This window comes from Mastigoproctus giganteus, chromosome 5 (assembly GCF_048544385.1).
Source record: "Mastigoproctus giganteus isolate SK-2022 chromosome 5, ASM4854438v1, whole genome shotgun sequence".
NCBI classification, from domain to species: Eukaryota; Metazoa; Arthropoda; class Arachnida; order Uropygi; family Thelyphonidae; genus Mastigoproctus; species Mastigoproctus giganteus.
In genome coordinates, this window is record NC_143579.1 from 13522602 (window position 1) to 13547047 (window position 24446).

General features: G+C 37.8%; 1 protein-coding gene across 1 annotated transcript in view; it reads left to right on the forward strand.

Annotated features, from left to right (window-relative positions):
- The first annotated feature begins 1553 nt into the window (after nt 1-1553).
- The window catches only part of LOC150085179 (guanine nucleotide-binding protein G(I)/G(S)/G(T) subunit beta-1-like), a 121988-nt gene continuing 99095 nt past the window's right edge, over nt 1554-24446 (forward strand). Inside the window, exon 1 of the mRNA XM_090373917.1 lies at nt 1554-1917. The gene's annotated coding sequence lies outside the window, so the exon portion shown is untranslated. The remainder of the gene's footprint in view (nt 1918-24446) is intronic.

Genomic DNA, 24446 nt, shown 5'->3' on the forward strand with positions numbered 1-24446 from the left:
GCAGTTTTACGGCCAGCGTCCATAGTTCAGTTACTATCAATATAAAAATATTAATAAATAATAACCTGATTAAGGCACAGATCAACGAAGAGTATCGCTGTGTATCTGGTATCATTAGGATCATGTAGATACTACACATGGAACTGTTCACAGATAATTTCATTCCATATTAAATGCGCACACGGAGCAAATAGAGCTTGATTCATTCCGCACCTACGCTCTTCTAGGAGTTCTTGTGCTTCATTCTCTAAAAATTGTGCTTCATTCCCTAAAAATGAGTAAAATACTTGAGAAAAGTATGAAAGGAAGCTGGTGAAGATACTACAGATTCAGAGAGAAAAACAAAAGCAATATCGATAGATTGTCAAAAATTCTTCCCGGGGGGAAAACTTGTAGCGGCCTCATACAAGTGTTTATGGCCAAAATCACACCTTCCTCCAGGCCACCGGGGTTTCCCCGGTAAGGCCAGTCCGCCCCTGTCGATAGAGGTAAAGAACGAAATTATGAAACGCTTTGAGCGAAATGAAAGAACATGTGATATTGCGCGTATCGCTAAATAGAAAATTTCGCTATAAAGAAGTTCGTTAATTAAACAGAGGTCCTACTTGTATATGTCAATTTTTTTTGGCGCCCTCTTGAACTGCCGCCCGTAAGCGACGCTTACCTTGCCTTCCCACTTGCGGTCTAAATTCAATGGGTGGGCAGTACGGCGATTCTATCAACTGTACTCACAAGCCCGTCTGCACCCGTAGCACAGTGGTATCGTCCAAATTATGTGGTATCGTCACCGTCCTCCCCACACAGGGTGGAAAAAAAAATTTTTTTTTTTCACTCTGTGGCTGAGTTAGTCGGTCTTGGACGTAGATTGCAAGGTTTTTTCCCCCAGAAACTGCGGTTTTTTCGTCCAATCGACCAGAGAACACACGCAATTTACAGACACGAATACGGGTAACCCCAATATAAAAATGTACCCACGAACCCCCCCCCCCGACTTTCAGTCCTGTAATAAAACTAATGTTTTTATTTCGGTTAGAGTTTGATAAAAAAATATACCACGTACTTTTAATAATGAAATTTTAATCCATATATAAAATAAAGCAAAAACAGTTGCATTGAAAATATCAAAACAAAAAAAATAAAAATTTAAACTCTCTCTCTCTCTTAGGGTAACTCGGGAATTTTTTTTTTTTTTTTTTGGCTGGTGCAGCATAAGCCTCAGGCTTCCTCGCACTATATGGCTAATAACAATAATAATAATAATCATCACAGATAGTCAAATACTAAGGCACTATTTAATGTGAATTTCATTTTTGTCACCAGAGGGTATTCGAGTATTGGCTATATTATTTTTGCAAATTAATGCAATTTGTATCTTCTGAAAATCATTTCGCTACCTTTCTCAACATCACCGTTACAACATCAAAATATCATAAACACGACAAAATTAACAACACTTTTCTTCACCATATATATATATGATAATAATAACTTAGACTGCTCATGCGTGTTCTAGAGTTGCAAAGGAAACTTCAACCTACGGGGTTTATAGCAATGTGTGCACGGGAGCCGCACCCAGCCTGTGTGGGAGTTGTACTTAAATTGGCAAATTTCTGACTTTTTTTTTTTTTACTTTGTGAAAAGTGCCAAAATTTTATATTGTATGTATATTTGCTTTACATATTTTGGAAGCTGGAAACGGACTGAATAACCCGGGATAGGAAGAGGTTGCTTAGATTTGCATCTTGCTTTGGACTGCTTCGATGCAGCATCGCAGGCACGCATCCCGTCTGTAGGGATCCGCTTTACGGAGTTCATCGTATAGTCCGACAACCCTCTGGCGGCTGTAGCGGCCTAGGGTTCGTTAGCTGCACAAATTAGGCCTACTTAATTTATATAACAATTTTCATTTCTTTACAGGTATGTGATTCCTGGAAATTGCACGCTTTAATTACTGTTCATTAACATTCTGCATGCATTTTCTTCTCGTTACAAGTATTTGTTTTTATTCGTGCTATGGAATTAAAGATGTTGCTTTGCTCGTATGTTTGACAAGCCATCAAAATGGCGTCGTTTTTACCTAGTATAAACCAATATTCAAGTATTGAAATCATTGTTATTAATATCATTTTTAAATTTTAATATCAGTTTTATCAGGTTTCCCAGCAATAAAGAGAAATAGTTGAATTTCTATTAAACATTCTGGTGATTGTGAATCCTTTAACCTCTGGTAGTTATCTGTCAAATTTTACCTAGCATATTATCTCTCGGAAATGTTTCTTTTTTGGTAAGAGTAAATAAAAATAAGATGAAAATCAGCGTTATTGTAACCAATAGAAAATATGTAAAGTCGTAAAGCATTTCAATGCTTTATTGTTCAAGAAGAGAAATTGCGATTGACCCAGCATTTTTTTACATTTTTATGGAGCTTCTTTGAAAATGATAATCTAATTGCAACATGGCATCAATTATTAAGATGATCACATTTGTTTGGATTAATTGTCTATTTATTTTGTTCTGAAACGAGTACGTTTGGATTTTTCGTTCAACAGCTGTAGTCAAAAAGGAAATTATAAATAAGGAATTATAGTCAATGACAAAAATGTTTGAAGAAAAATACACACGCCTGCAAAGTCACAGTAACTAATCGAATGTGTGAAATAACTAATATACAGGCATACCTCGGTTAACGTTACCTCTGATAACGAAGCTTCGATATAACGAAGTCGGCAATTTCAAGCCCCATTTAACATAAAAAAAAATATATTCCAGTTCAATCACCTGAAATCTAAACAAACTGAAGAAATTACGGAAACCTTTGGGGCTTCTCGTGGTTGGTTCGAGAAATTTAAAAAACGGGCCAGGATTCATAGTGTAAAATTAACAGGAGAAGCTGCAAATAAGTTTCCAGAAAAACTAAAGGAAATCATTGAACGTCAAAATTTTCCAAATTTGTTCAATGTTGACGAAAGCGGTTTGTTCTGGAAACGGCTACCAACAAAAAGCTTCATTTCTATTGAAGAAAAATCAGCTGCTGGGTTCAAAGCAGCCAAAGACCGTTTAACGTTACTCTTTGGATCAAATGCCTCTGGCGATTATAAATTAAAATTGTTATTAGTTTACCATTCAGAAAATCCGAGGGCGTTAAAAGGTAACATAAAAATGAATTTACCTGTAATATGGAAAGCAAATAGAAAAGCGTGGGTTACCAAGGAGTTATTTACTGATTGGTTTGTTAACCACTTTTGTCCTGAAGTAAAACGGTATTGTCAAAAAAAAACAACTTTGAAGAAAAAGCTCTTTTGTTGTTAGACAATGCTCCGGGACATCCTACTGATCTTAACACGTTGGACACATGCATTCCTGTCAAAGTTGTGTTTCTTCCAGCAAACACAACTTCCCTGATTCAACCATTGGATCAGGGAGTAATAGCATCATTTAAAGCTTATTATCTGCGTCGAACATTAAGCAGTTTAACTGAACTAGAGGATAAAGAGGAAATGACAGTTAAAACTTTTTGGAAAAACTACACCATTAAAAACGCAATTGAAAACATTGATAGTTCTTGGAAAGAAATCGCTAAGAAATGCTTAAATGGAGTTTGGCGCAAAATATGGCCAGAAGTTGTACTAGAAGAAGAAAATAACATCATCCAAGAAATTAGAAATGAAGTTATCCAGATGGCTCAATCAATAGGTTTCGAAAATGTCGATGAAGAGGATGTTAGAAATTTATTGAATGCAGAAGATGATGGTTTTTCAGTGGAAGATTTAGAAAACCTTGTTAGCAACGAAGACAAAGATAAGGAAGACGAGGTTAAAGAAGTTCCTGCCGAAAAAGTGTTAACAACCAAAGATTTAAAAAGGTGCTTAAATGACATTGAAAACGTTTTAAATTTTTTTAGTGAAAATGATCCTGATTTAGGAAGAAGTGTTATTGTTAAGCGATCAGTGTTAAATGCAGTAACTCCGTATAGGCAATTGTTAAATGAAAGAGAAAAAGAGCATAAACAACAACTTTAGACTCGTATTTTAAAATGTGATTTCACTTTGTATGTAAGTTGACTGTTTATTTAATAAAACTTTTCTTTGTTCGAAAAAAAAGCTTTTCATTTTCTTTACGTAGGAACGTATCCCTATTCTGGCCATAGTATTTTTACCTCTGAAAACGAAGTTTCGCTTAACGAAGTAATTTCGTGGAACGCATCCTATTCGTTATTCGAGGTATGCCTGTATATTTTCCACCAAATGTTATAGTGTACATGCTCAAACATGTAGCCATTTTGTGGACTAATGGGAGAGGGGGGGTTCGTTAATGCCTAATGTACGTTAAATTGAAAGGTTTTTAATTTATATTTCGAGACCATTTTTACACCATATTATATATATATATATATATATATAATATGGTGTAAAAAAAAAAATATATATAATATAAGATACATTTTATATTATATTATATATATATATATATTTTGCTGTTTCTTATATATTTTATATATATAAGAAACAGCAAAAATTAAACAATAAAGGACCACCTTGACTTGCTGGTTGATAAGTAGTAGATAATTTACTGTGATTATCTAGTGGTGCCTAAAAAAAACTTTATACAGAGTTGGAGCTAAGAAGTTGTAGTTGAGCTGCTGGTAAATTTTCAAAGGCAGTTTATCTAAAAATTCCTTAATCTTATCCTTGATTTTTACAATACAGTTAGAATTTTTCAAATCAATAAAACCACCCAACCTGCTCTGTGCTTGTTAACCGGAGCAACTGCTTCTACAGGGGTGGGATACACTTATATAGAAAGGGTACAAGAATATTTGCCATTGCTATCGAGGCAGTATTATAGGTGGGTCGGAAAACTGCTAGCTTGTGGGGGGATACATAGACTAATAGATTAACAGCAGTCACTGGCAGAGGTGAAAGTGATTCTTGCACTGCTTCTATTGGAATGAGCAGCAGTCTGGAAAACAAGGTTCCGGGGATTTCAGAGACTGCAGGGAGTCATTGCGGAACAAGTAAATAGATCGGCTGTGTTATGGTAGTTAAGAATAGGAACAGGTGCATGTATACTTGCGTGTACACCAATGCTAGGAGTTTGGTAAATAAATTTGATGTACTTGAGATGTTGGTCGAAACTTCAAAGGCAGATATCATTGGGATATCAGAGATGTGGTGTCACACAGATACAAGGAATGCAGAAATGGGGGAGTAAAACATCTACAGAAAGGATGTAGAGGATAGGAAGAGAGGAGGGTTATGCTATTATTTATGAAACACATAAAATCCAAGGAAGTACAGCCAGTGGACATGGCTGCTCAGTGCAGTATTGAGTCAGTTTGGTGTAACAAGCATTGGAAAAGCAAAATTGAGAGTAGGAGTGTGTTATAGGCCTAATGACTCTGATGAATATAATAAACAACAGTACAGAGAAATAGAGTGGGCCAGTAAATCAGTGTCTTATAATGGGGGATTTTAATTTTCCAGATATTGACACGAATTTCTGGGTTTGTCACTCACACACACACTAGCAAGGCTTTTGTGGATTTATTGGATGATTGTTTTCTACAGTAGCATGTTCAGGTGGCAACTAAAGTGAGTAATACTCTTTATCTGATTATCAGTAGTGATTATTCTTGCATTAAGAATCTACAGATGAAGGAATCACTAGGTGGCAGTGAACATAGCATGCTGAAGTGGGATTTACTCAAAGAGATAACTACCATCAGGGGTAAAGGGAAGGGTTTTTGCTTTCATAAAGGTGACTATGGTGGTCTGAGTCAGTTTTTAAATTCTATATGTGGGACCAACTGATGATGTTACCAACAGCAAATTCAAAATGGAAAGCATTCAAATAAGTAATCTGGGAAGCTACTAGGCTTTTCATACCAACTAAGAAATATTGTTCAAGGTTTAGACCTAAATGGATGTCAGACGAACTAATGAGACATTTGGCAGAGAAGAAAAATGCATGGGATACATAAATTAACAGGTGACACAGAAGCCTATGATAGATATAAGCTGGTCTGTAACCAAGTCACAAAAGAGGTTAGGCAGGCAAAGGTAGATTATGAGAGATCTTTGGCAAAAGATCATGCTATTAGTTAAGAAATACATAAAATCCAAGGAAGTGAAGCCAGTCGACATTGCTGGACAGTGCAGTGTCGAGTCAGTTTGGTGTGACATAAGCATTGGGAGATCAAAACTGAGGAATAGGAGTGTGCTATAGGCCTAATGACTGATGAGTATAATAAGAAACTGTACAGGGAAATAGAGTGGGCCAGTAAATCAGAGGGTCTTATAATGGGGGATTTTAATTTCCCAGATATTGACTGGAATTTGGGAGCTGGTCACTCACACACTAGCAAGGCTTTTGTGGATTTATTGGATGATTGTTTTCTACATCAGCATGTTCGGGAGGCAACTAGAGGGTGTAATACTCTTGATTTGATTATCAGCAGTGATTCTTCATGCATTAAGAATCTGCAGATAAAGGAACCACTAGGTGGCAGTGATCACAGTGTGCTGAAGTGGGATTTACTCAAAGAGGTAACTACCATTAGGGGTAAAGGGAAGGGTTATTGCTTTCGTAAAGGCGACTAAGATGGACTGAGACAGTATTTAAATTCTATACAGTGGAACCAACTGATCATGTTACCAACAGCAAATTCAAAATGGGAAGCATTCAAAGAACTTATCTTGGAAGCTACTAGGCTTTACATACCAAATAAGAAATATTGTTCAAGGTTTAGGCCTAAATGGATGTCAGATGAACTAATGAGGCATATGACAGAGAAGAAAAATGCATGGGATACATACAAATTAACACGTGACACAGAAGCCTATGATAGATAAAAGTTGATCTGTAACCAAGTTACAAAGGAGGTTAGGCAGGTGAAGGCAGATTACGAGAAATCTTTGGCAAGGGATGCAAAGAAAAACAGCAAAGAGGTCTTTACTTATGCAAACTCTAGAAGGAAGGAGATGAATCAGATTGGTCCACTTGATATCGATGGGTCAACTGTTGATAATCCTGCTCAGGTTGCTAACAAACTAAATGAATATTTTGCATCGACATTCACACATGAGGAGTTATTCAGCGAGGAGAATGCCAGAGGTGTATTCAACTCTGGCAGTAAGCAAGAGAATCTTATAATAACTGAGAGTAAACTGGAGGAGAAATTGTTGAAGATAAACACAAGAAAGGCACCTGGGGTGGTAGATGGGAACTATCCAGTTATATTAAAGGAGGCAGCAAAGGAAGTAAGCAAACCCTTAGCCATAATTATGAGAGCTTCCTTGGACTCAGGGGAAGTACCCATGGACTGGAGATGTGCAAATGTGACCCCAATTCACAAAGGGGGATCTTTTTTTTTTTTTTTTTTTTTTGATTTGGTAGTTGTTGGCGCATCGGCTTCTGTGGCCATATTGCACCTCCCAAGGTTTTTGCAGTACTTTGATCCAAGCCCGAGGCGGGAATCGAACCCGCGACCTTTGGGTTGCCGGGCAGGTACTTTACCCACTCGGCTAGCCCGGTCGGCCAAAGGGGGATCAAAGGCTGACACAAGTAACTATAGACCTGTGAGTTTAACTTCTGTTCCCGGAAAATTAATGGAGCACTGGTTAAAGAAGCACTGCAGGATCATCTAGACAAGACTTCAGTTATAGCTTGGACACAGCATGGTTTTGTTAAGGGGAAGTCTTGCCTGACCAATTTGATTGGATACTATGATGCAGTCACAAAAGAACTGGATGCAGTGAATAACTTTGATATTATATACTTGGATCTTAGAAAGGCTTTTGATACTGTTGCACATGGAAGACTGCTGCACAAATTGGAGCAGTGTGGCATTGGAGGAAAATTGCTGCTATGGATAAAGGGGTGGTTGAGGGGGAGAAGAAAGAGAGTGGTAATCAACGGACACTGCTCATCGTGGACTAATGTTATTAGTGGAGTCCCTCAGGGTTCGGTGTTGGGTCCATTATTGTTTTCTGTATTTATAAATGATATTGATGATGGTGTATGAAGCTTAATGTCCAAGTTTGCAGACAATACGAAGATTGGCAGGGTTGTCAAGGACACTACTGACACTATGCTGCTGCAACAGGATCTGGATAGGTTGAGCAGATGGGCTGAGAGGTGGCAAATGAAGTTTAACATTGACAAATGTAAAGTACTACATATGGAAAACAGCAACCCCAGAGCAACATATCAACTCTGTGGTACTACACTGACAGTGGTAGAGAATGAAAGGGACCTGGGGGTGGTTGTGTAGGCAGATATGAAGTTCTCTGAGCAGTGCAGACGGGCTGCAAGAGTAGCTCATGGTGTATTGTCCATGATATATAGGAATTTTTCTAGCAGGGATAAGGAGGTGATTATTCCCTTGTATAAGGCAATGGTCAGGCCACACCTAGCGTACTGTATACAGGTCTGGAGGCCTCATTTCAAGAAGGATGTAGAGCTGCTGGAACGAGTACAGAGAAGGGCAACAAGATTAGTGAATGGAACAAAGGGGTGCTCTTACGAAGAAAGGCTTAAATTTTGCAAATTACAGTGTCTGGAGACTAGGCACCAGCGAGGTGATCTGATAGAGGTGTATAAAGCTTTGAGTGGTTTGAGCATGCTCAGTGCTGATGGGATTCTTCCTCTTGCTCAGAATAATCACCTGAGACGGCATAAATTCAAATTGAGGAAAGACAGATGTAGGATAGACGTGAGGAAATTTGCCTTTAGCCAGTGGGTGGTTGGTTGGTGGAACAGACTTCCATCCCTTGTCGTGGAAGTTGATAGCCTAAATAAGTTTAAGGCTCAGCTGGACAGGTATTTCGAACGAACAGAGGGGTGAAGTGGAAGTGGTTATTTTTTATTTATTTAATTATTTATTATTATTTTTTTTATTTTTTGGCTGATGCTGCATAAGTTTGCTTTCTTGCATCAAATGCCTCTACTAATGCTAAAAGATGCAAAGAAAATCAGTAAAGAATTAATACTAGAAGGAAGGGGATGAATTAGATTAGTTTACTTGATATTGATGGTTCAACTGTTGAAGTTCCTGCTCAGGTAGCCAACAAACTAAATGAGTATTTTGCATTTACATTCACAAATGAGTTATTCAGAGAGGGGAATTTCAGAGGTGAATTAAACTCTGGCAGTCAGCTAGATGATTTTGTAATAACTGAGAGCAAAGTGGAGGAGAAATTGTTGAAGACAAACATAAGAAATGCACCTGGAGTGGATGTGATCTATCCAGTTATATTAAAGAATGCAGCAAAGGAAGTATGCAAACCCAATTAAGTGGAGATATGTAATATCTCCACTTAATTGGGGTTAACAGTTACATATCTCCGTGGAGTGGAGATATGTAACTGTCACCCCAATTCACAAAGTAGGATGAAAGGGCAACACAAGTAATTATAGGCCTGTTATTTAACTTCTGTTCCAGGGAAATTAATGGAGGCACTAGTTAAGGAAGCACTGCAGGATCATCTAGACAAGACTTCAGTTATAGTTCGGACACAGCATGGGTTTGTTAAGGAGTTCTTGTTTGACCAATTTGATTGGATACTATGATGTGGTTACAAAGGAACTGGATGCAAAGAATAATTTTAATGTCATATATTTGGATCTTAGAAAGGCTTTTGATACTGTTCCACATGGAAGACTGCTCCACAAATTGGAGCAGTGTGGCATTGGAGGCAAATTGCTGCCATGGATAAAGGGATGGTTGAGTGGGAGAAGACAGAGAATGGTAATTAATGGACACTGCTCTTTGTGGACTAATGTTATTAATTGAGTCACCCAGGATTCAGTGTTGGGTCCATTGTTGTTTTGTATTTATTAATATATTGGTAATGGTATATGAGGCTTTATGTCCAAGTTTACAGATTATACGAAGGTCGGCAGAGTTGTTACTGACACTAATGACAGTACGCTACTGCAACAGGATCTAGAAAAGTTGACCAAATGGGCTGAGAGGTGTTAAGTGAAGTTTAACATTGACAAATGTAAAGTACTGCATATGGGAAGCAGTAACCAAGAGTAACGTATCAACTCTGTGGTACTACTCTGACAGTAGTAGAGAATGAAAAGGACCTGGGGGTAATTGTGCAGGTAGACATGAAATTTCTGGCAGTGCAGACAGTCTGCAAGAGTAGCTCATGGTGTCTTGTTAATGATATACCGGGATTTTTCTGGCAGGGGTAAGGAAGTGATTATCCCCTTGTATAAGGCAATGGTCGGGTCACACCTTGAGTACTGTATACAGGTCTGGAGGCCTCGTTTTAAGAAGGATGTAGAGCTGTTGGAGCGAGTACAGAGAAGGGCAACAAGATTAGTGAATGGAACAAAGGGTTGCTCTTACGAAGAAAACTTAAGTTTTGCAAATTACAGTGTCTGGAGACTAGGCACGTACGAGGTGATCTGATTGAGGTGTATAAGGCCTTAATGGTTTGGTCAAGCTGAATGCTAATGGGATTCTTCCTGTCGCCCAGATTAATCGCCTGAGGGGACAAATTCAAATTGAGGAAAGACAGTTGTAGAATAGATGTGTGAAGATTTGCCTTTAGCTAACGGGTGGTTGATTGCTGGAACAAACTTCCATCTGTCGTTGAAGTTAACTTAAATAAATTCAATGTAGAACTGGACAAACATTTTGGCAAATGGATTGGTAAAATGGGGAAGTTTTTCTTTTCTGGCTGATGCTGTATAAACTTGCTTACTTGCATCATATGCCTTTACTAATGCTAGTATCTGTTAGGTTTTTTTTTCTGCACACCATATTCCTAACAGACACCAGTGTCTTAATTTCTGCACAGCACTCAGATGCACACTTTCTGTCCAGCCCCTGTGCTATGGGTGTGCAAGTGAGGTGCTTGCCATAGGTGCTGCCTAAAATAGGCACTGCTAGATGTGCTACTTTATATATATATATATATATATATATATATGTAAGTTAAGAAACAATATGAATTATGTACTCTTACAAGGTTTTGCCACAGGTTCTACAAATGATAGTGTCAGCCCTATTTCCATCAGTTTCCTTAGGGTCATGGTGATATACTGGATTTAACAAATAATAAATTTTTTTATTATTTGTTAAATCCAGAGTACATTAAATCAACGTCTCCATAAAATCAAGTGGTTTGCTGTATTTATTGAAATAAATTAATAGCACATTGGACCATCTTTGGTCTGATTACTGCTTTGATACATCATGCAAGACTTTTTACTAACTTCTCGTTAAAACCTGCTGATATTGTGATTCCCTCGGCTTTTAATCTCCCTCCCCTCTGAACAAACTCTAAAATCTAGGATTTTTTTTTTTTTTATGTATAACAAAATTATTTTCAACATCTTTACTGAACTGATAATGGTTTTATCCCAGTTTTCATTTTTAGAAATTTGTTGGTGCTGTATGTGTTTGTTCATTCATCTTCTGTTACATTCTTCTTTCTCTCAACTTCTGGCTTTTCATTCAGCAAATCCCTCTTACCATTGGGAGAAAAAAAAAAAAAATGCAATTTTCAGAAAAAATACATAGCCAAATTATAATGTGCTATTTGTGCAGTTATTACCTTTAATTCATACCCCTCTTTCCCCCACAAAAGGATGAGGGGGACCAATTGCAGTTGCTGGGATGAGTGATGTTTGTACATTCCAAATTCCAAAAATGTATTCTCTCTTGTGGTATCTGTCATATTCCAAACGTACAATACCTCTCATAACTAGTAAAACAAAATCAAAATGGAAAATATTAGCATTAGCATTAGTAGAGGCATATGATGCAAGAAAGCAAGCTTATTCAGCATCAGCCACAAAAAAAAAAAAAAAAACAACAACCACTACTCCCATTTCACCCCTCCGTTCGTTCGAAACACCTGTCCAGCTGAGCCTTAAACTTGTTTAGGCTATCAACTTCAACAACAAGTGATGGAAGTCTATTCCACAAACCAACTTCCCGCTGGCTAAAGGCAAATTTCCGCACATCTATCCGACATCTGTCCTTCCTCAATTTGAATTTATGCCCTCTCAGCTGATTATTCTGAGCAAGAGGAAGAATCCCATTGGCATTGAGCATGCTCAAGCCATTCAAAGCCTTATACACCTCTGTCAGATCACCTCGCCGATGCCTAGTCTCCAGACTCTGTAATTTGCAAAACTTAAGCCTTTCTTCGTAAGAGCAACCCTTTGTTCCATTCACTAATCTTGTTTCCCTTCTCTGTACTCGTTCCAGCAGTTCTACATCATTCTTGAAGTGAGGCCTCCAGACCTCAAGGTGGGCCTGACCAATGCCTTATACAAGGGAATAATCACATCCCTATCCCTGCTAGAAAAATTCCTGTATATCATTGACAAGACACCACGAGCTACTCTTGCAGCTCGTCTGCACTGCTCAGAGAACTTCATATCTGCCGGCACAATTATTACCCCCAGGTCCTTTTCATTCTCTACCACTGTCAGCGTAGTACCACAGAGTTGATACGTTGATCTGGGGTTACTCTTTCCCATATGTAGTACTTTACATTTGTCAATGCTAAACTTCATTTGCCACCTCTCAGCCCATCTGCTCAACGTTTCCAGATCCTGTTGCAGCAGCATAGCATCAGTAGTGGCCTTAACAACCCTGCCAACCTTTGTATTGTCTGCAAACTTGGACATTAAGCTTGATATACCATCATCAATATCATTTATAAATACAGAAAACAACAATGGACCCAACACTGAACCCTGAGGGACTCCACTAATAACATTAGTCCACGTTGAGCAGTGTCCATTGATTACCACTCTCTGTCTTCTGCCAGTCAACCATCCCTTTATCCATAGCAGCAATTTGCCTCCACTGCCACACTGCTCCAATTTGTGCAGCAGTCTTCCATGTGCAACAGTATCAAAAGCCTTTCTAAGATTCAAATATATAATATCAGAGTTATTTCCTGCCTCCAGTTCTTTTGTGCTGCATCATAGTAACCAATCAAATTGGTCAGGCAAGACTTCCCCTTAACAAAACCATGCTGTGTCCAAGCTATAACTGAAGTCTTGTCTAGATGATCCTGCAGTGCTTCTTTAACCACTTTAACCAGTGCCTCCATTAATTTTCCAGGAACAGAAGTTAAACTCACAGGTCTATAATTACTTGTCAGCCTTTGATCCTCCCTTGTGAATTGAGGTCACATTTGCACATCTCCAGTCCATGGGTACCTCCCCTGAGTCCAAGGAAGCTCTCATAATTATGGCTAAGGGTTTACTTACTTCCTTTGCTGCCTCCTTTAATATAACTGGATAGATCCCGTCCACCCCAGGTGCCTTTCTTGTGTTTATCTTCAACAATTTCTCCTCCACTTTCCTCTCAGTTATTAGAAAATCATCTTGCTCACTGCCAATGTTTACTCCACCTACGACATTCCCCTTCCTGAATAACTCCTCATGTGTGAATGTAGACGCAAAATACTTGTTTAGCTTGTTAGCCACCGTCTTCCAGTGGACCAATCTGATTCATCCCTTTCCTTCTTGAGTTTAAATAGTTAAAGAACTCTTTTCTGTTTTTCTTTGCATCCTTTGCCAAGGATTTCTCATAATCTGCCTTTGCCTGCCTAATCTCCTTTGTGACTTGGTTACAGACCAACTTATATCTATCATAGGCTTCCGTGTCACCCATTAATTTGTATGTATCCCATGCATTTTTCCTCTCTGCCATATGTCTCATTAGTTCATCTGACAAGCATTTAGGCCTGAACCTTGAACAATATTTCTTGGTTGGTATGTAAAGCCTGGTAGCTTCCAAGATTAGTTCCTTGAATGCTTCCCCTATTTAAATACTGTCTCAGACCATCATAGTCGCCTTTACGAAAGCAATAACCCTTCCCTTTACCCCTAATGGTAGTTACCTCTTTGAGTAAATCCCACTTCAGCACACTGTGATCACTGCCACCTAGTGGTTCCTTTATCTGCAGATTCTTAATGCATGAAGAATCACTACTGATAATCAGATCAAGAGTATTACTCCCTCTAGTTGCCTCCCGAACATGCTGGTGCAGAAAACAATCATCCAATAAATCCACAAAAGCCTTGCTAGTGTGTGAGTGACCAACCCACAAATTCCAGTCAATATCTGGGAAATTAAAATCCCCCATTATAAGACTCTCTGATTTACTCGCCCATTCTATTTCCCTGTACAGTATCTTATTATACTCATCAGAGTCATTAGGCCTATAGCACACTCCTACTCTCAATTTTGATTTACCTATGCTTATGTCACACCAAACTGACTGGACACTGCTCTGTCCATCGATGTCGACTGGCTTCACTTCCTTGGATTTTATGTGTTTCTTAACTAATAGCATAACCCCTCCTCCCTTCCTATCCTGTCTATCCTTTCTGTAGACGTTGTACTCCCCAAATTCCAGTTGTGCATTCCTTATATCTGTGTGACACCACGTCTCTGATATCCCAGCAATATCTGCCTTTGATGTTTTGAGCAATACCTCAAATTCATCAAATTTATTTACTAACCTCCTAGCATTGGTGTACACGCAAGTATACATGCACCTGTTTCTATTCTTCGCTACCCTAACACAACCCATGTGTTTACTTGTACCGCAATGACTTCCAGCAGTCTCTGAAATATCCTGCATCTTGTTTTTCAGGCTTCTGCTCATTCCAATAGAAGCAGTGCAAGAATCTCTTTCACCTCTGCCAGTGGCTACTGTTAATCTATTAGTCTTTGTCTCCCCCCAAGCTAGCAGTTTTCCGACCCACCTAACACTGCCTCGATAGCATCAGCAAATATTCTTGCACCCTTTCTATTTAAATGTATCCCATCCCTGGAGAAGCAATCTCTCCTGTTAACAAGTACAGTCCAGGCTGAAAAAAATTCTACCCCTTGAGCCTTGCACAATCTTTCCAGGGCCGAATTGATCGACAAGGCTCTCATCATATACTCCCTCCTATCTTGTCTGGGCAGAATTGCAGACACTTTCAAATTCAACCCTACTTCACGGCTTTTTTTCAACAGTGACCTGTACTTGTTAAGTAATTCCGGTGGTCTCCTACTCTTAATATCATTAGTGCCAACGTGTACAACTATATCACCTTTTGTGCCATTAAAAGATGATATCTGCTCTACAACATCATCAACCTTTGCCCCTGGCAGACATACCCTGGGTCCTGTTCCACCTATCCTTTTTACAAAGCATGTTCCCCGTTTCCCTGACAATAGAGTCACCAACTGCTACTAGTTCCTGTGGGACCAGCGCTTTCTGCCTTGGGGGCTGCCTCTGTGTTGCAAGATGACCAAGTGCAAGCTCTGGCGTTGATGTGGGCAGCTGAGAGCTTGATGGGCCCCTCAATTTATTTCCTTCGAGGGCATCCACCCTGTCCTTCAAGGTCTCATATAGGCCCATAACAATGCTTAGTTGTCACCTAATTTCCTTGCTTTCCTTGCATCGTGCACACACAAAGACATCCCCTATAGCAGTATCTTGTCCCGTACCCAATTGCTCCGCAAACATCAAGCAAACAGTGCATCTTAAAAGGCTGTGTTTCAGAGGGCAACTGCCCCCCCCCCCTCAGTTCTCCCCTGAGCCACAGCACTTCCATTAGCTTGAGCCTTTTGCTTTGCTGCTCTGGTCTGAGTCATGATTTCGATTTAATGTCAATAAAATTACAATTTCAGAACAAAATTAAAACCTTAAACTTGTATCCTAACACAGTTATAATGCTATATTTATTTTTCAGTATCGAGTGTTATCTACGAGTTCCCTTTATATAACTTCTGTATCAAGTTATGTATTAATTATTTGTTACGTTTGTACTCTAAGTCGTTATGTATATATAGTTAAAAGTACAATTTAATTGACAATGAAGTTTAACAAGATTAATAGATTTACTGATTAATTGACAATATTATATTATGCACTATACTATACAAAGCTAATGCTATCGAATTCCAGATATGCTGTATCTTGTTACAATGGCGGTAATTACCAACGGTAGTTCTACGGACTGTTTTAAGTATTGATTAACTTCCAAATCTCACTGTCTCAATTTAGAATAAACTAAGGATCCTGACTAGGTCTATAGCTACTTACAGATAATAATTTGATATAACAATTGGTTAATAAATCGGCTAAATACGGTTAAAAACCTCTCGTTCAACGGAGCTGCAATTTCTAGCACATGGATTTGATACCGTTACCGATACTACTAAGTAATACCCACAAAATCTCTATCAAGTTAAACTTTAAACTAGGTATCATAACTAGGAATATAAAACTAGTCTAGAAAATAAGTAAATATGCCAATTTAAGCTAATAAAAGCGAAAATAAATCAGAAAAAACTTCTCTTCTCTTCTCCAGGAGCTGCAAAATAGCTGCGGCCGCACAGGCTACTCTCGAACCTAAATATTGTGTTCTCATTTAGAGAATACAGGTAGTTCTCAACTTTACGAGTTAATTCATTCCTAGCGCTCGCTCATAAAGCGGGAATTTATATCCCATAGACATAATGTTAAAATTAGGGGTTATGTTATCAACAACAAAATTAGTTAACTTATTAGTTTGTTTAAACAATGATTGATTTATCTAAAGAAATGAAAACGTAGTCTGTAAAATCAAGCTAATTATAATAATAGAGAAATTATTTATGACTTACAAATTTTAAAGAATGTTTATTCTTCCTCGTCATCATCGACTAAATGCACACTCGTTGATAACTCATTATTGGCTCAGCACTCGTTGGTTTGTTGCACAAGGAGTCGTCTCCTTCAGAAATGCTTCAAGAGACGTTTATTTCCAAGATAATCTTCTCCTTTATAAATTTCAATAGCATGTATAAGCATTTTTTAACGAAATGCACAAATTGCAACTAACACGATTTGCACAGAGTAACAAGTTTACGAAGCTTTAAAAAAAAAAAAAGAATGAAGAGAAGATTCTGAAAATTTATTTGTTTTTTATACCTTTGAAGATTTCAGTAAAGGGCAAACACATTTCACCATAATAACGTAAAAACCCACACAATTCCAGCTATCGGTATTTTCACAAATGCAATAACATAGAGTTTACTGCCCATTTATTTCCATTTATTTCCAAGATAATCTTCTCTTTTCTTTATAAGTTTCAATAGCATGCATAAGCGTTTTTGGCTGAGGTAAAGAAAGCCAACACGAGAACGACAAGAAATGTCGGATAACTTACACAGAAAATTAGTTTACCGACATCGGACTCTAGTGCTGCTCGCTTGGCAAACAGACAGTAGGTGTTATCGGTCTAGAGCTGAAATCGAGAAGGATATATTAATTGACAGGTAGATGTGGCAAACAATGAAATGATTGGTGGTGGGTGCGACAGGACAACAAGCTACTGTGTAGTCATTGGTTGGCATTATAATGTATATTTATGAGTAAAGAACGGTGTATAATAGTTTTGTAATGAACGGTAAACAGGTAATAGTAGCGATGAATCTTTTAAAGATGGAAGAAATTTGGGTAGAGATTCAGTATCTGGTACAGTCCGATTCTGAATTCGGCCAGATACTGAATTAATAAAAGTTTTGTTCTGTTGATTTTTATGTTCTTCATTATGTTTCTTTTTTCTCATTATTAAAAGCAGATTTTTGGAGTTCATGAGTGTTTTTACTATACTGTTGATTTAGGTTTGGTTACGAAAAAACGAAAAGGATTCGTTATATTTCGTAACCTGACCTTAAATGGTAGGTTAGGAAATAAAAGAAATGGTTTCCTTATATTTAGTGACCTAACCTTAAACGTTAGGTTAGGAAATAATATAAGAAAAGAAAGATTCTATATACAGTCCATTCCGTTTATTTGGGACACATTTGAACTAGTGCATTTTGGCCGATTAAGCGGCTGCTCCAATTATCCGAAGTTTCATGTAAATAGTTAAAAATACAATGTATCCCCCCCTTTACAATTGGTTCACTGTACAATCAAATCACGTTACGACAAACTCAACATAGTAAAGTACTGTTCACTATATGATGTACAGTTAGCGCCGGTCATTTTGATCACGTTTGTGAATTGAATTTTAATTCTATTAAACGGCGATTCTAATTAGCGAAAATAGGAGGAATATTATCCACAGGCTAAAGCAAAGATATATTAAGCACAAATTTACCCTTTATTACCTTACCGATTAAAAAATTAAACGATATGTGAAAATCGTAAGAATTTATGTGACAATCGGAATAATTAATACGTACTGTAATATGTACATACGAACTAGTTGACATTTCTGTTCACTGACATTTGTGGGTGGGGGTTAAAATTTAAAACAGTGAAAAATAAGCAATCAATAACAAAGAACACGGCACACACAAATTGCAAGTAACACAATACGCACAAGTGAGAACGGAGTAACAAGTTACAAAGCTTTAAAAATAGGAATGACGAGAAGATCTGAAAATTAATTTTTTTATATGATTGAAGATTTCATGGAAGTGTAAACACATTTCACCATAATAACTCACAGAATTCCAGCTGTCGGTATTATCGCAAATTCAGTAAGATCGTGTTTACTGTCTGTTTATAATAGATTTCACTAACAGAAAAGCCCAATAAACAGGTGACTGCTAATTGTTTTTATTGTTTTATGGTTGTGACCTCCAGAATTTCGACCGAACCACATGGTGCCGTCGGAGAAAATCGTAGGGTAATCTCCAGTGCTGCGGTCTCCTGCTCCGAATAAACGGCATGCTGTCCCAATTAAGCGAAGTAAACCCTGGCTATTTTCTCGATTGGTTTCTGTTTTTTAAGATTTGCCCCAAATAAACGGCTGCCCCGATTAACTGGTGGCCCAAATAACCGGAATCCACAGTGGATTCCGGTTATTTGAGCCACCAGTTAATTCACTATATATATATATATATATATATAGTGAATAGCTGTTGAGGTGTTGATTGATGTTATGATACTTTAAAAATAAAAGTACAGTAATAAAAAATTAATAAACAATTTATGTGCTAGTCCACATGATTCTAAAGAAAAAAGGTTAGGTTACCCCTCCATTTCGGGAGGGGTTCAAGCTCCCATGGGATTCAAGTGGAGGTAACGTGATCTTTTTTTCACCATTAGGGCATATTATTGAACAAGAAAATAAAAATACAGTCATAAAAAAATTTATTTTTTTTATGAATGTATTTCTAAATATGATTGATTCTAAAGAAAAAAAGGTTAGGTTACCCCCTCCACTTCGGGAGGGGTTCAAGCTCCCATTGGATTCAAATGGAGGTAACCTGACCTTTTTTCACCATTATGGAAAGCATTCATTAGGGCAAGTTACCATTAGTGCTACTAAAGTGATACTAAACCGATGTTATCGTGTGTTGTGTTCGCGCACCAATCAGCACATCATTTGCCACGCCTACCTGTCAGTCAATATATCGTTCTTGACTCTGCTCCAGACCGATAACACCTACCGTCTGTTTACCGAGTGAGCAGCGCTAGAGTGCTATATTGGGAAACTAATTTTCCGCGTAAGTTATCCGATGTTTCTCGTCGTTCTCGTGTTGGCTGTCTTTACCTTCACTGCATTTTTTAACAGGACGCACAAATTGCAGCTAACACGATTTGTAACAAGTAACAAGTTTACAAGTTTAAAAAAAATAAGGAATGAAGAAAAGATTCTGAAAATTTATTTATATGTTTTATACGATTAAAGATTTCAGTAAAGGGCAAACACATCATCATCAGCCATTTTCAATCCACTGCAGGATGAAGGCCTCTCCAGCAACTTTCCAGTTCCTTCTGTTTTGAGCACTGGCCGTCCATTTACTACCCAAAAACTCATCAATTTCATCTATCCATCTCCGCCTTTGTCTTCCAGGTTTTCTTCTAGCTCCTCTTGGGTAGAATTCTGTTATTTTCTTAGTCCACCTGTCATCATGTCTTCGAGCTATGTGTCCTGCCCAAGACCATTTTAGTTCTTTAGTTTTGATAAGAATGTCCTTTACTTGAGTTTGCTGCCTAATCCATGTGTTTCTCTTCTTATCTAACGTCTGATTCCCAATATAATTGTTCCATTCTTCGCTGTGTAGTTCTCAGCTTCTCTTCCATTCTTTTGGTGAGTGCCCAAGTTTCACTTCCATAAGTCATGGTGGGGAGTATACATTGATTCATTATTTTACGTTTCAGACAAACTGGGATATTGCTCTTCAGTATGTGACTATATTTCCTGAATGCTATCCATCCAAAATTTATTCTTCTCTTGACTTCCAGCCATTTATCATTATTACAGCTAATAACTTGTCCCAGATAAGTATATGACTCCACCTTTTCAATTACTGCTCCTTCAATCATTATTTCCCTTTCCGTGGCATACTTGTTCATCATTACTTTTGTTTTAGCCATATTCATCTTTAGTCCAAAATCCTTACTGCATAACTGATTAAGATTTTCCTCTAATTCTTTGGGATCGTGGCTTATGACCACAATGTCATCTGTAAATTGTAAATGTTTTAGGTACTCTCTGTTCACATTGACTCCTTTCTGCGACCAGTCTAATCTTCTGAAAGCATCCTCAAGGGCAGCAGTAAACAGCTTCAGAGATATTGTCTCCTTGTCGAACTCCTTTCTCAGTTTTACATTTGCTACTGTGTTTGTCTAGTCTAATAAATCAGGTAGCACTCTCATATATTTTCTTCAAAATCATAATATATGGGGTATCAATGCCTTGTCTTTCCAGTGCCCGAAACATTGCCTTATGCTGTATGGAGTCAAATGCCTTTTCATAATCCACAAATGCCAGGCATAATGGTGTTTTATATTCATTTGCTTTCTCCATTAGCTGTGATATTACGTGAAGGTGATCCATAGTTGAGAATCCTGTCCTAAAGCCAGCTTGCTCTTTCGGTTGATTCTCATCAAGTATTCTTTCTAATCTGTTAGTAATGACCCTTGTGAACAACTTGTAGATGTGGGATAACAAGCTAATTGGTCTATAATTTCCAATTTCTGATTTATCTCCTTTCTTATGCAGCAAAACTATGATTGCATTATTCCACTGCTTAGGCGTCACACCTTTTCTAATGCACTTTGTGAAGAGCCTTGCCAGTTTTTGTGTTATGTCTCTTCCTCCCAATTTTAACAACTCTACAGTAACTTCATCTTCCCCAGGGGCTTTCCGATTCTTCATTTTCTTCAATGCATGTTCTACCTCATCAGGAAGAATATGGGGTATGTCGTATGTGTTGCTACTTTGCAATCCATCTTCCCCACTGCTGGTATCATTCCCTCGCTCCTTGTATAATTCTCTGTAGTAGTCTTCTGCTATTTGAATTATGCCTTCTCTGCTTTTTATAAGTACACCATCGCTATTCTTCAGTTTCAGTATCATTTGTCTTTCTGTATTACTGCTCATGGCTGCTGATTTAAATCCTTTGTTTTCCCTTAATGCTTGTTCTACTTTTCTTGTGTTAAATCTTCTTATGTCCTCTCTGAGTCTCTTTCTAATGGCTTTGCATAACTCAGTATACTCAATTTTCTCCCTGTCAGTTTTTTCTTGCTCTTCATTTGTCGTCTTCGGTTCATCATGACAAGTGTTTCTTGACTAATTTTTTCTTCTTTGGATTTCTGTTTCCCTATAGGTTTCTTGGGCTTTATCACTTTCAGAAAGTTGTAACATTCCTCGTCGATATCTTGGTCCTGAGCAGTCTGCAGAAGCTCAAACTTGTTTTTAAGTTCCAGTACATACTGCCTTTTCTCCTCCTCTGTTATCTCAACGGTACTGTACCATTACCCCTAATTCTTTTTTGTTCTCCGCCATCTTAGTGTGGTACAACTCAATTTGTATATTTTGGGATTACTGCTGCTTATATGCAATATCTTGCAGTTGTGTTAACCCTCAATTCTCAGCACATCTATGCACTAGGTGTAGTTCAGCATTATACTTTGATTTCCTGTCATTAAACACCCTAACAACCATGTTGTATTATTTGAAAACTTAGATAATAAACTTGATATGTCTTCATCAATATTGTTAATAAATAATGAAAACAATAAGGGCCCAGCACTGAACCGTGAAGGACTCCACTAATAACATTAGTCCAAGAAGAGCAGTGCCAATTTATAACAACCCTCTGTATTCTGTCACTGAACCATCCATTTATCTATAGAGTAACTTGCTCCCAATCCTACACTGCTCCAACTTGTATAGCTGTCTTTCATGTGGAACAGTCTCAAAAGATTTACTGAAATCTAAGTATATGATGCCAAAATTATTTTTTACACCCACTTCATTTGTTACTTTATGATAATAGCTAATCAGATTGGACAGATAAGATCTCCTCCATAACATATTCATGCTGTGATTTTCATAACTACATTTCTGTTAAGATACTGCAATGCTTCTTCAACCTGGAACAGAAATCAAGTTTATAGGTCTGCAGTTAGTCATTTCACCCTTTGATTCCCCCCACCCCCACTTTGTGAGACATATGCATATCTCATAATTATGGCCATATGTTTGCTTACTTCTCTTACTGCTGTTTTTAATATAGTTTGCTAGATTCCATTACCACCCGGATGCTTTATTTACTTTTAGCTTCAATAATATTTTCTTCCACTTTCTTTTTATCACAAAATCATGTAGCTTCCAGTTATAACTTGCTACACAACTGGTATTACCTTCTCTAAATACTACCTTAAGTGTTAACGTAGATGCAAAATATTTATAATTTTTCAGCAGCCTGAACAAGGTCATCATTAGTTATATCATTCATATCTAATGGGCCAATGTGTTTCATCCCTTTCCTTGTAGTATTAATGACTAGTTTGAACTTAATGTAGAGTTCCGTCTTCCCCCCCCCCCATAATTTATATAAATAATCATCCTGTGCATTTTTCTTGTCTATCACTAGTCTCATCAGTCAATCTGTCGTCCATTTAGGTGTTAACCCCAAACAGTATCTCTTAGTTGGTATTATAAAAAGCCTAGTAGTTTCTATGATTATTTCTCTGAATGCTTCCCATTTGGAATTTGCAATTAGCATTAGGCCACTCCGTAGCCAGGTGGGAAGGAGCAGCAGTGCGTAGCACACGCTTCTTGATTAGACTGGGGTTCGAGCCCGTCAACCACCAAATATGGAGGATGCGGAAAGGTCAGGGAATGACCACTGCATATCCCAGAGCAGTATGGCCTTAGTTGCTAATGCTCCTAAAACCCAAATAACAAACAAATATAGCATTAGCATTAGTAGAAGCATATGATGCAAGAAAGCAAGCTTCAGCATCAGCCAAAAAAAGTTATAGCATCAGCCAAAAAAAAAAAAAACTTCCCATTTCACCCATCCATTCACTCCAAATGTTTGTCTATTTCTGCCTTGAATTTAAATAAGTTGTTGACCTCCACTACAATTTTATTTTTTTTTGTTATTTTATTTTATTATTATTTTATATATATATATTTTTTTTTGGTTGATGCAGCATAAGCCATAGGCTTCCTTGCACCATGTGGCCATTATTAATCCTAATACAACTGATGGAAGTTTGTTCCAACTATCAACCACCTGCTGGCTAAAAGCAAATTTTTGCACATCTGTTCTACAATTGTCTTTTCTCAATTTGAATTTATGTCCCCTCAGGTGAGTATCTGAACAAGAAGAAGGATCCCATTAGCATTGAGCATGCTCAAACCGCTCAAGGTCTTATTCACCTCAATTAGATTTCCTTGCAGGTGCCTAGTCTCCAGAAGTTGCAATTTGCTGAACTTAATCCTTTCTTGGTAACAGCAACCCTGTGTTCCACTCACCAATCTCATTGCCCTTCTCTGTACTCGTTTCAGCAGCTCTACATCTTTCCTAAAATTAGTAACATCACCCATTGTCCCCACTGAAAAGAATTTAAAAAGCTGTAGTCACCTTTACAAAAACAAAATCTCTTCTCTTTATCCTTGACAGTAATTATACAGAGTGCCAATTAAATAACGAGACTGACGCTACTACAAAAAACAAGAATAACACTAATGGAAAAGTAAGATTATATATTTTCAAAGTAATCACTTCTGTTGTGTACACACTGTTTACATCTTTTATACAAGTTTTGAAAACACTTCAGAAACTCCTTCTGGTACCGCTTTCAGCTGGTCGGTCACTGCAGCCTGGATGTCCTCTATCATCCTGTATCGTGTTTCTTTCATGGCTTTGATTTTAGGGAACAAAAAGTAATCTTCGGGAGCCAAATCCGTGGAATATGGGGAGTGTTCGATGACTGGAATCTTTTTTTTTTTTTTTTTTTGACAAAAATTGCTTGATGAATTCCTGGCCGACCAAACAGATTGGTCGGCTAGGTCGAGGATTATCCTCTAACTACTCATGTCCTTTACGAAAACGAGAAAACATTCAAACACTCTTGGTTGAGACACTTTATTCCACACTCCACTTCAAAATCTCATCCTTTATCTAAACCTTGGTTTTCCAATGAATGTGCCAGGGCTGT